Source organism: Thunnus maccoyii, chromosome 24 (assembly GCF_910596095.1).
Source record: "Thunnus maccoyii chromosome 24, fThuMac1.1, whole genome shotgun sequence".
In the NCBI taxonomy this organism is placed as follows: Eukaryota; Metazoa; Chordata; class Actinopteri; order Scombriformes; family Scombridae; genus Thunnus; species Thunnus maccoyii.
Genome location: NC_056556.1, coordinates 13,594,707 through 13,605,368, shown reverse-complemented (window position 1 = coordinate 13,605,368; position 10,662 = coordinate 13,594,707).

The window sequence follows — 10,662 nt, the reverse complement described above, 5'->3', positions numbered from 1 at the left end:
GGAATTATAAAAGAAAAGCAGCTAGCTGAATTGATTTGTACATACTGATATTCTCATTCGTATTTTTTGAATATACTGTAATTATCTTGACTATTTAAATAGAGGGCAAATGGGTCCTCTGGTGACTTGCAAATCCATTATTGCCTGCCTAATTGGCTTGGCAAGCCTCACCCCCTCTTCCCCATGCTTGTTCGCTCAAAGATTAAAATCCAGCAGTGATTTTTAATTTGAAATGGAAGAAAGTGCAATCAAAATGATAAGCCAGAACCAGAAAAAAAGTAAAATCTTATTTAGGCATTGAACAGCACACAATATACATCACTGAACTTTGCCCCCCATGAAGCAGCATGACAAACTGTATCTATTACTTCCTGTACATGAATAACATCCTGTATATAAATCAGCTTTGAAATGTAAAAACAAGCCTAATATTTATGCATAATAGAGGTCAGTTGTAAAATGTGCAAGGAAAACTAGTGCAAACAAAGCTTATCTGCAGAAAATAGTCCCAGTCACTGCATGTTTAGTTAAATGGGAATTTTAAAAAAACGAGCCTGCCAGCTTGTATAGATCCACATGTGACCTTGCATCCACTTCTTTCACCTGTTGTTGTTTATGCCCTGAAGGGTTTCCATGAAGCGGCAGTTAGTGGTGCTTATTTTGGATTTCGTGGAAGCTCTTCAGAATAGTGTGCACAAACCAAAAGTATGGAGCTTTTACACTTGTGACTTGACTGGGGGACTTTTCATGTATCTAATAATGTGTTTGTTATGCTCTTCTGTCAGGTTTATTGACAGGGATTTGCTGAGAATGGATACATCATGAAGCTTCCCAACTATTCGAATTCATCCTCTTGTGGTTTTAATTGTGTTATTATATAATATATTTGTTATGTTCTGTAACTCCTTCCTGGTTTAAAGGAATAGTTACAATATTTTGGCTGCATGCTAGGTATGAAGCTAGCGTAAGCAGGTGGTTAGCTTAGCTTAGCATAAAGAATGCAAACGGGGGAAACAGCTAGCTTGATAGCTACCAGCACTTTTAAAGCTCACTAATTAACATGTTGTGTTGCATTTCTTTAATCCGTACAAAAATAACAAGCTGTGGTTTTGCAGAGATTTCTCTCCAGCCTTCATGGACCTCCCAGAAAATAGTGTGCAAGAATTCTTGATTTGGGTCCGATGTGTCTGTCTGTAAAGCATTGTGGTGTGCAAGACCTTTGTAGAATTTGCTTCCAGACAATGTATTGCCTTGGATGAAAGCAGCCTCTTCTATGACCCTGTTTACAACCTTACACAATGTCCCTACACGGATATAAGATGTGTCTGGATTGCTTTAAACAGGACAGCTAGACGCATTTAAATAACACAGATATGTGGATGTGTTGGAAACTGGTTTTCCATCACCTTTACAGCAGAATATAAAAACAAATATGATTCCCAGCCCTTTTGGAGTTTGTGTACATTTATGATTTGAAACCCTATCTTGCCACAATCTGAAAAAATATCCTGCCCACATTAGAATTTCATTGCTGGGTTGCTTACCCAGCTTTAGAGGGCACATTCTCACTGCATGGCATGATTTCCTGGCTTTACTGTGATTCGAATTTCATCCATATCCTGTCTATTTACCTTGCTGTGGTGGCAGGATGTTCCCTCTTGCTTTGTTTGTCATTGCAACAACTTACAAATGACCTAAGTAGTTTTTTTAGACAGAAAACCGCTATGCAATCAGTGCTTTAAAGTGTTCATAGCGTAAATGCTAGACTGGAGATCCAAGCCCTTTTATAATGACCATGTTCCTGGTAAATGATGAGCCAAACATCTTAAAAGCACAGACATGGATTTAGTTTGCATATGACTGATTTCTTGACAGAATAGATTGGTGGGTTAAACTTGCAAAGGCATACTTTGTTGCATGTGCATCAAGCCCTAAAATGCACTCATAACCTTAAAAGCCTTCATGCTGGCTGACTACAGTCAAATGAATGGACTTGACTTGGTTATGGTTCACTGCTTTTGTTCCACGGCGCAGGGAGCTAATAAGTCAATCCCATCCACTCCCTGACAGTGAGGATGCACTTATCGCATTGTCAGCAGCTCGTTTCATTAAAGCCCCTGGTTAAGTTTGCATGTTACCGATTCAACATTTTTAAATTACCTCGCTCGCGCTCGCTCGAGCCAAGTCGCAGGGAAAACAAAGGGAAGGGCTCCCTTTGCAACCCCTCGTCCTGCTTTGACCATCAATCACGTCTGTCAGAGCAGCTGTGCTCCCGCTCTTTGGTGGGAGCTCACACCAGAGCTCTACATCATCCGGAGCTGTGATGAATGCACAGGCTGTAGCTCCGGTGCTTTTGATTAGTGCCACCGACAGGTAGCACCACAGCAAAAGTGAACACTGCAGATATCAAGTGTCATGATGGGGGTTCATGCAGAAAGCTAAATAAAAACATACAAACTTGTAAGCATATTTACCTTCCTATAACTGGACATGTATTTTATAACAATTTAAAGTTTTCATGAAACGCTATCATTAATTAACGATAGTAGGCTCATTTGAGATGAGATGAGATCAACACACAATGTGAATATAACTTTGTAACATTAAGTAAGCTGCAGTTTTGAGAGCCATTGCAAGTTGTTCTCCAAGGACTACAAAATGTCATTGCATGATAGGAAAGGCCTGGCTATCCTCTCATAGGTTTAACATCATGTTTCAATGTAAATCTTCATATTCTGTTTGATTGCGAAGAACTGAAAGGTTTTTATCAGTCATATTTTGCTATGTAAAAATATTATGTTGACAGAATAAATGTTCAATGATAGGTTTTATGCTGAACAACTCCACTTCAAATATTCCAGATACAAGAACAGAACCTCAGTGGTATTTAATTATTGTGAACAGACACAAAACTTCAGGTAACAAGTGGGATGAAGGGGCTCTCAAAATCTCAACAAACACATTAAGCTCTGTGTCTTGTATTAGAAACTTGCTTTTTTTTCTTCACGTTTGTATGTTTTGGACTTGATATTTTGACTATTGATAGCTTTTGAATTTCTTTATTTCAGGATATTAAAAGTTTGAGGTGGTCATAAAATTTCGATGAAAAATAATAAATGTATATGAGGATTATATCAATATGTATGGCATTTTAATATCAGTTATCAAATCAGTTAAACAACTTTTTTTTTGGTAATTGAGCAAAGGTTAGATAGGTTAGGCTGATAAATATAGTTTTATTCTGTCTGGATCTGGTAAGTGTTTATGTAACTCCCTGTATGGACTCAGAAGGCTGCCTGAAACCATGTTCTTGGAAAGTGTACATGGTCAGCTTCGTCTTGCTTCTCTCATAAAACCAGATCTCTGACCCCTTCATCTCTCATATGCATTAAGAACACCCTACTGTGTGAAAGAGGAGGACAACATCTGATAAAACACACACACAAACCACTCTGACATATATTATGGCAGAAATAATTCACATCAAGATAACTTGTAGTTCCATTATGACAGACATGTCATGTCTGATGCATAAATCATGACAGTTTTGGCAAAACTACTCTCAAATTTATACAGTACAGTAAAAAAGAAAGACATGGCCAATAAATATTATGTTGGAATATTTATTAAATATTCCAACATAAATTACATATTGCATCAATGTAAAACTAAAACTGGTTTGGACATCACCTATCCACTCTCTTCTCCTGTGCTCTCTTATCCTGCCTGAACTACAGGAGCCTGCATGGCTGTCTTTTCTACTGAACTGAACTGAACTGAAGAACTGGATTTCTCAAGCCTGTGCCGTGTCGGCCCCTATGTGCTTCTGGCCAAACAGCACAGACCCGGAGTCTCTCTCTCTCTCTCATCTCCTGTGTGAGCCTGACTCTTTCACATCCCTCCATGTGCTGCAGTTGCCCCAGCAACAGACCTAAACATGAAATCATAAGCATTAGGGGCTGCATCCACCAGATACATCTGGTAGCCTTAGATTCTCTTCTAAGAATCTCCTCATAATTTGTTCAGTCATGTTGAATGTTAATGATAATAATATCTCCACTGTTCCACATCTATTTATACCAAACACTATGAGGCATTTATCTATTCTGAACGTGTTCAAGAAGTGCTATTGGCTGAGTCACTATTATTTACCAGCAGGCAGAGAGGCATTCTATGAGAAAGGCATAGATCATTAGTGTTGGTATTTATTTCAATCAGGAGAGACTTCATTTTTTAAAGTGATAATGATAATGATGAAATGTGAAAAAAAAAGTCTTTGGTGATTAGACCCCATTGTGATGTCATCTTATTTATAAAGGGGGAAGAGAAGCTGGGAGTAGATTAGGATATCCCCCAAAGAAAAGAAAAGAAAGGAAAGAGAACTCAGAGGAACATGCAATCCAATGCAATGTATCTTGATCCTTGCCTTACCAGGCCACAACAGATTTCTAGTAGTAGTAGTAGTAATAAGCAAATGGAAAATTAGACAGAGAAATGCATAGCAAAAAAGATATATTAAGATATAATTTTTTTTTGAAGAGGTCACGAAGGGCCATGAGCTGATGCATGAGGTCACGACAGACTGAGAGCTGAGTGATGAGAGTCCCAAAGACTCTTTTTACACAAGCACGTATGATGAGAATTTGAAAGTCTATGATGTTAAAGAAGTGCAGCAAAGAAGAAGTACAAGAAGTACTTGCTAAAGACAGCCATGATCAATCATCAATGTGACAAACAATGTAGCTGTGTGAAACCGGAACACCACCACCAGTTATATGCATGATTTAACAGGATTAAGGCTTCAGAGATATTTGATTTGTAAGAACAGTGCTGACATCTGAGCAAATGTAGGAGGTGTATGCAGAAGATGACCACCATCCCAGTTGTTGCAGGGAGGCAGACAAAATACCTTGGTTGGCAGCAGAAGTAGCCTATCCTAAAAGAATGCCCTGAATAATGCTGGTGGGATAATTGACTTTTGATGAGGACTTGCCTTAAATGATGGTTAAACCATGATTTAGATAAGGGAAGGTTTCCTGGGGTGAGGAATAATGGAGAGAGAGGGCTATTGTTAGGTCTAATTTGTAAGTATTTTATCATAGATTTGAAAGGGCAAGGGGGGGAGCAAGCACCTCCATATTTAGGGTGCTTAGGCCATAAACTGAAGTGACTAAGGAAATATCTCTATCAGGGTCAAATGACTGAAAAGATGTTGTAAACTCACCACAGAAATGCATAAAAAGCCAATAAAAATATGGCATCAAGCAAGGCATCAATATGGAGAAAAAACACCATTCCTGAGTATTGACAGCATCCTATGCAAACGAGAAAGTGATAGGCTGTCTATGGTTGGGAAGAAGAGGAGAAACTTTAGAGATGCCTTTTTAACAGTATTTTATAGTTGGGTTGAAAATAAGCTAGGAAAGGAGGGGTCATCTAATATTGAATTGAATCCCAGCAACCAACCCACGGATGTACTGAGGTTTAAAATGGCGAACATCCATGTGGTAGCAAATGAAATCACAAACAGTATTTATGGAAACAGGTTTAAGTGGCATACAAATAGAGATACAAAACATTGTGAACGTGCTCCAAGTGAAATCATGGGTTTTTAAAGTGGAAGCTGCTAAACATTTCCTCATGTAAACCTTAGCTGACTCTAAATATCTATGCATGGGGCTTGGGACAGTGATAGATTTTGAAGAGGAGGAGCTTGAGAGGGCACTAGGTTGGTTTCTGGACAAATGCTCACAATGTAAATTGAAACAGGAGAGTGAATCAGCTAGTGTGTTGTAATGACCGGGCACATGATGGGCTGTAATGATGAAGTTGTGGGTGATAGATAAACACGTGATGCTTCTCATGAAAGGCATGATATCTTTGGAAGAGGAGAACCCTCTATTGATGATGTCGACAACTGCTTGGTTGTCACATAGCACTGAGATGCATTTGTGTTTCCAATGCTGGCCCCAGACATGGCATGCAACAGCAATGGGGTAAATCTCTTACAGCGCTGAAGACAGATTAAAATGGGAGAAAGAGGGAGGCCAGAGGCTAGCAAACCACTGCCCTTGATAAAAACCCCCAAAACCCACGGATGGGATGGCATTTGTGAAAAACTTTAGTGAATCAGAGGAATGCATCAGCTCATCATAAAAGACAGCAATGCCATTCCAATGACTGAGCAGATGAGACCAGATGCACATGTCAGAGTGGCACCCTTCATCTAGAGAGATGAAATCATGTAGATTGAGCACAGAAGAGGCCAAGTCCAATAAACGGGATATGAAAGAGCGCCCCTGAGGGATGACATGCTTGGCGAAATTTAGATGACCAAGGAAGGAAAGCAGCGGTTGTTTGGGATGTTCTCAGCACAGAAGGATTTAGTGATCTCATGGATGCGTTGTAATTCATCAAGCGGGAGGGATGCTTTCATTTCAATGGAATCTAGAGTGATGTTGAGGAACTCCAGGCACGTATCTGGACTGATTGTTTTTTGCTCTGACAGGGGGACGCCAAGGGCCTGAAAACAATGTTTCAGTTTGGACAGAGATGAGCCTGAGCTGTCATGTGGGGGATCAATCAGGAGAAAATCGTCCAGGAGATGAAGAATGGAGGGAATCCTGACTCTGTTTATAGAATCCAGCAAAGAGCCACGGAAACTTAGTTAAATATACTTGGGCTGCTCATGCACCCAAAAGTCAGGTGCACGGCAAAGTAATATTTTTGCTCTCACCTGATGCCGAAAAGATGCCACTGAGAGGAGTGAATGGGAATGATTTTGAAAGCATCAGTAATGTCTGCTTTGGAAAGCCAAGCACCTTGTCCAGTTAACTTTATTAATTTAATGGCGTTGTCGACAGTGGCATAATGAAGAGAGAAGGGTTCTGGTGGATGAGGCTTTTAACGCTTGGAAAGGGGCCGGAGTGAGAAGTGGACAGATCGAAAATTAATCTTTTCTTCCCTGAATATTTCCTTGTGGCTACACCTATTGGGCTTGTGCGAAACACAAAAAATGGAGAGGACTTAAATGGGCCAATGACATACCTTTTATGAAGTTCTTTCACTAGCAACTGAGAAACTATTTTTGGCCTTTTAACTGCAGACTGAAGATTTTTAGCCACGTAAGTAACTATAGGAGGTGAGAGAACCCTGACCCGAAACCCCTGAGAAAGACCAGTGAGAAGATGATCTACAAACACTGAATCTGGATAAGAAGACAGTTCTGCTGCTAGAGATTGAACATTTATTTGAGTGGAGGGATGATTGTTCATGATGTCTTTGAACTGGGTCAGTTCTCCTGCTGTGAAGGGACCCGGCTGAGGTGCCGGGGGCAGACTGACCGAGGGTGGGCATCTATTCAATAGCTGCAAATGTTAAGAAATTAGCAGTTGGGAAATGAACAAACATTTTCATTGAAATTGTTGCAAATGGGCAAGATACATGAAATACAGGAAATAGTTTGAGCACCTCAAGCAATCATCACTAATAATTCAGTGTCCAGAACAGCCCAGTTCAAGTGTTTGATTGGGAAATGTAAAGAGCAGCTTTTCTTGAGAATGCCTTGTGGTATTGATAGAACATGTTCTCCCATAATTGAGATTAAGGTCACCAATTAGAGCCAGATAAGAGTCAAATTCTTGCCTTCTCTTGGAGAAGATGGAAGAGATTACGTCCCGATAGACACTGAGGGCTACGAGAAACTGACCAATAGATAGGTCCCTGTTAAAAACAAGGAGAAACATTAGCTGCTTGTGGGATGTATTCCCTACCTAGGGAAGGGGCTGGGATGTGCCAGAGAGTGTTGAGTGGCTTCAGGCTGGGAGGATGTTGAGGGTGGTCACTGAAGATGAGGCGGTGGCTCAAAAATTTTTCCAGAGATTGAAGGCTTGCGTTGATGTTTTGCATGGAGTTAGCCAGAGACTAGCGGTGGACTGGCCTAGAATAGCAGGAGAGGTGTTGGTGGAGAGTGAGAGAGAGAAGAGGTGTTCCTTTTCTTAGGCTGAGGAGCTTGAGGAGGGCCTCGTTTCCTGGTCCTTTTGCACCTGGAAGTGGGTGCGGATGGGGGGCCAAGCGGAGCAGATGAGCCTTGCTCAGAAAGAAGCGTAATCTTTGCCAAATTACAGCTGATTGCTTGTTCTGCCAACTTGCGAAGCTGGGAAAGGGGGAGACCCAGGGCTGGAGTAATGCCACAGTCTTGAAGCCGAGACAAGAGGAGATCTGAGTCATGTGTGGAGGAGTCCCCTCATAGCACTAGGTGAGAGCTCCTGCACCGGCCGCCAAAAGAAGTGGATTCTATCTCAGGCACAAGTCGATGCTGGGGCCTGGATCCTCCATCGGAGGAGTCACTAACAGGATTCAGAAAGAGGTGAAACGAGTGTGTGCCATTCATGACGATTCACACTGAAATGATAGTTGACAGCAATAGAGAGACAAACAAATTTAAAGTTTGACAGCTAACATATGATTGGCTGATAGAGATCATGGTGGAATCTAATTGGATTAACTAAAAGAGTTAATGCCCCTAATCAGTTGATACAAAAGCAGGAGAAGTGGGGTAGAGAGAGAGAGGGGAGTACATAGATAGTCTCTTTGCTTGAACTTACGCTAAGCTTAATTTGTATATGTTAAATATAGCCATCAAAATTGAAATACAGCCAATACATGTGTTATATTTGCTTTTATGACACGTGCATTAAATGCGGCACTGCAAGGACCGAATCAATTTGTGGAATGATTGCTGGAGTGACACCAGCACAGAGCAATAGAACGCTTTCACTCCCCCATCCTATCCATCCTTTGGTTGTTTCATTAGCTTTCATTCCATTACAGGGCCAAATAGGGCTTTCAGGGTTTAGTCATTGTTTATAAAAAACAATTTCTCCCAGGGAAATGTTCCGTAATTCTTCATTGCATCTTGTTATCAACGCAGAAGATGTGCCAGTTGGATTGCACTGTCAAACTAAAATGGTTTTCTAATTCCATATTATCAGCATTTTGAATGGATCCTGGCCCCGCAGACCTGTTGTAGACCTATGGGTTATGACGGAAATTGCTAGCAGCACCAATTGGCCTCTGGACACACAAGCCAGATGAGACCTCACAAGTTAATCATAGCACAATGCATGTCAGGCTCTGCTGACAAAAGAATTTTCCTTCTATTACAGCAGACCAACATTTCCTACACACCTTGTGCAAGGTAATATCAGGATGATAAGTCCAAATTGTAAGATTTAAAAATAAGTGAGTTTAATTGTTGCTAAGGCCTTTATTTTAGCCTTACTTTATTGCTGTCAACATATATATACATATGTGTAATATATGGTTACATAATGACACTACCTACAACTGGATAACATCATTGAAAATCATGTTCCAAACCTGATAAGATTATCATGGTTTTGCCAGGCTTATCTTGTGTACTACATGTATAAAACTCAGTTCAAGGAGAAGAAATCATATCAAAAGGGTGTACATTTATCCACTTGTATGTAGTCAGCACACTAATCCCCACACTGCACTCTAGTTATCAAGCAGAACTTTAAAATTAAGTGTAAATTCCTGGAAGATTTGTTCTAAATATACCATTGTCAAATAAATTACAAAAATAACCAATGGTGCAGTGTTGTATATCCACACTGAGATGTTTTCTTTTGGGCACATTTCATTATTTCCCCTGCCCACTGCTTTTGGCACATAGCCTGTCTTCCAGAAGGCTTTTTCTTTGATTTCATGAAAATAATGTCAGTGCGACTCATTTCACATCAGTATATTAAGATTTTAGTGGTTATGTGCTCATGAAAGTTCATGATCATTGTGTACTATTCTACTCTAATTTACTTTTCAAATCTTTCAAAGCAAATTATTCTTTAAGGTGTTAAATGAGGAAAAAAATAAAAAAGGTTCATTCTTGATTCCTTGAAAGCATATAATGTGAAGATGGAGTTCACTCTAATTGCAGTACCTGGACTAAACCTTTGTTCTGATTCATAGTGCTTGTTTGGCAGAGTCACACCAGCGGTTGCCGTGCCAACAGTGCCAAAGCATGCCAATATGTCAGCAAACGAATGCCAAATTAAACATAAAATAAAGCTAGAATAATTCATTCAAATTGAATGGATTTCAACTATTTGACCCGTGCTTAGGTACAGTATTCTTTGCATTACTTAATAGCTGTTATGCTAATGATGATGAGCTTATCTGAATAAAAACAATAATAAAAAAACCTTTCATAACATGTTTAAAATGTCCACCATAGCCTGAACTTTGATCTGTGTTTAATGACTTAATCATTTGTCCCAGACCTGACTATAATATGATGTGTTTTATGCAGCTGATCTATGTTAATGGCATTCATGTTTGTATGAACCCATTAGCCTTTGTGAAGCAAAGATTCATGTTCATGCACATAAACACAACCCGACGTCCATTTGTGCGTGCATACAAGTATGTGGATACGCATGGAAACTTCTCTAGACACACATCAGTGTGACGAACTTTGCTACAACAAAGTTACACCTACAAAACTTGTACACACACACATACACACACACCGCCATCATCATTCAGGCACTACTTTATCAAGGGTATGTACCTCTCCCATCAGCAGTACACAAAGTCATTTAAGCCAAAAAAAATGATTTAGGACAGCTCCTCTCCTCT